The following is a 2,974-nucleotide window of genomic DNA, read 5'->3' on the forward strand; positions in this document are numbered from 1 at the left end:
AAAAAAAAAAGAGAAGACAAAAATAGTAATCCCAACCCAAGGAAGTTAACCTTAAACATTAGAAGAAAATTTTTGTTTTCTTCCAAGTAAAACCCCATAACTATGTGTTGATATATTAAGCAATAAAAAGGTTTATTAATATCTTGTTTAAGAGGTAGTGAGCAAATAAATAAATTTAATGAGAGTTTGTTTATCTAGATAGATTAATGGAAGTTGAATGATGAATACCTTGCTTTGTGGAATTTGCAAAAAACAATTTCTATTTTAACGCTTTGATTACTAGGAACTAGTAATAAGCTGGTTGGGGTGTGTGATTAGTACTTAAAAGTGCATTTTTATCAAGGTTTTATATCATTTTTTTGCACTTGAAGTATCAATAACTCCTTAACTAAAGTATGTTTTATAATAATATATCTAATAATATAAGATATCTTTAATTTATGGTAAATATTCATTTTAAATGCAGGCCTATCACATAAATGAAAGGACTGATTGATGAATTTAAGAATTGAAATTGAAAGGACAAAGATATGGTCAAACTTAGAAAAGAGATGTCAGTGCAATACAAACCGGAACATTGTCTAGTAATTGGGTCATATCTAGAGCTGTAGATCTCAGATTTAAGTCTATTTTATATGGATGGAAAGGTAAGATATAGGCCTACAACTTTCATATGGAGCCCAAGACTTAATAAGACCATTTTCAAGTCCAAATTATAGCAACAACGAAGAAGTCTGAATCTGTCTTCCAGCACGAGCACTGTTTAGTGTTTGGTCCATATATGGAGTTCTAGAAGTCCAAATGACCTGAATTGTTTACACAAGAAAGCTGAGACAATTTTCTATAACTTTTATGTTTTCAAGTGATTCCAATTTTGATGTTATTAATGACGTTTTGGGCAGACAAGAGAAGATAATGATTGTCACCAAGTCAAGAGTTGGTCACCCACTCATCAATTAGTCATCAAATCAATAGTTCCCAATTTTGACCTATAAAAGGAGGCATTTGCCATGCATTTGGGCATCTTGGTTTCCAGATCAAGATCATGCTCTTGCTTTCTCTCTTTGTATTTTTTGTAATGTTTATGCTTTGCTTTCATTAATATCAAGTTTATGCCTTTCATTTCCTTTCATTTACTTAGTTAACTCTTACTTTATTTATGTTCTTATTTTGTTTATTTATTTTTCTTTCTTTCATTATGTTTAGATAAGTTTATTATGTCAAGGTGAAAAGGTTACACCAATGGTGTAAGAATAAGTATAGTGTAAACTTAATATGGACTTTAATGTTTGATACTAACATATTTTGTATTTGTTATCTTGTTCACTCTTTAATACTTTGCTTGTTAAATGACTAATCTTGATTTATGTTATATAACACTTGGTACAATAAATGCTTGGCACAACAAATACTTGGCACTTTTATAGCCCATACTATATGGTATAACCGACACCTGAGCTATGAAAGGAACTTGATTTGTTGTTAACATGAGTTATAATCATGAATGCTTGATGAGATTTACTAGTATTAGCATTAATCGAATAAGATGACTAATATAATCATGTTAACAATCTATAATCAGATTGAAATCTCCTTTGTGTGTGGTTTCCAATTGAGTAATAAGAGTTTATACTATACTTGTTTGACATACCATCAGTGGAACCTCTAACCTTAACATTTGTTATTATCATTGTTTTATCCTTACATTAATATTTTATCTCAAAGTTATTATCATCATCATCTTCTTCTTCTCTTTATTATTATTATTATTATTATTACTACTATTACTACTACTACTACTACTACTACTACTACTACTACTACTACTACTACTACTACTACTACTACTACTACTACTACTACTACTACTACTACTACTACTACTACTACTACTACTACTACTACTACTACTACTACTACTACTACTACTCAATTTGAACACTGACACAAATCATTATATGTGTTGTGTTGCATCTCCTCAGTTTATACTATACTTGTTGGAGATGGAACACTGATACAAATCATTATATGTGTTGCAAACCTCCTCAAATTCATGCTACAGTTAGGAGAAGACATCAATCTTTTAGTCCTTTCAATAGGACTTAAAAGTAAAGTTTGGGATGGAATATGTTTTTTCATACTCCTAATTAGAATTATGTGCGTCGTCTTATTTTTCATCAGGTTGTAAGTTGTATTCGATCCTTATGTAGCTCCTTTATTCATACTGGTACGAATCTCTAGAGAAATCATGAGTGTATTCTTGGTTGGGAGATAATGAGTTGATTCCATTTGTAAGTTCTGGGTGTTTATTCTTTGTGTTTTCTATTGTTTTGTTGTTTCCTTCCCTGTATTTTGCTAGTTTCCATCTTCTTGATGACTAACTTTTTCTTTAATATATTCACCTTTATAAAAAGAAAAAAAGAGGTTGTTTGGTGATAATGGGTACTCACACTATAGAGATTTCACAAACTTATGGTTGCTAATTAAGCTACAAAGCAATAAGAAATTTTGGTATAAAATCATACTGTTTTGTAAGTTTTTTAAGTCCTAAAAACACTAACACTAAGTTTTGGTACAACTCAACCTATCAACATCAAGGGAGACATAAACAAATTATAGATTCTTTAGGCAAGGGTTTGATGATGATAAGTTGTAACAATATCCTTGTTTGTTTATGAGCATGCTTAAGATGCTTTCAAAATTTGCAATATAAGTCTGCTCTTTTAGTACCATCCCCCCCTTAATATTTTCTAATCAGTAAAAAGTAAATACAGTCCAGTGTCAACTTCAAATCTACAACACTAAAAAGTAAATACAACATATGCTCATATAGGTAAATTAGGATAGCATATGAAATTAACATCCTTTCAAACATAATTAATTTTCAAATATAAAAAAATAAATAAAATGAATATTGGAGATTTTTTTTTTAAAAGAAGGGTTTTGTCCCTAGGTTGAATCATAAAATAATTTT

The sequence above is a fragment of the Populus euphratica genome, unplaced genomic scaffold, assembly GCF_000495115.2.
Source record: "Populus euphratica unplaced genomic scaffold, PopEup_1.0 scaffold187.1, whole genome shotgun sequence".
In the NCBI taxonomy this organism is placed as follows: Eukaryota; Viridiplantae; Streptophyta; class Magnoliopsida; order Malpighiales; family Salicaceae; genus Populus; species Populus euphratica.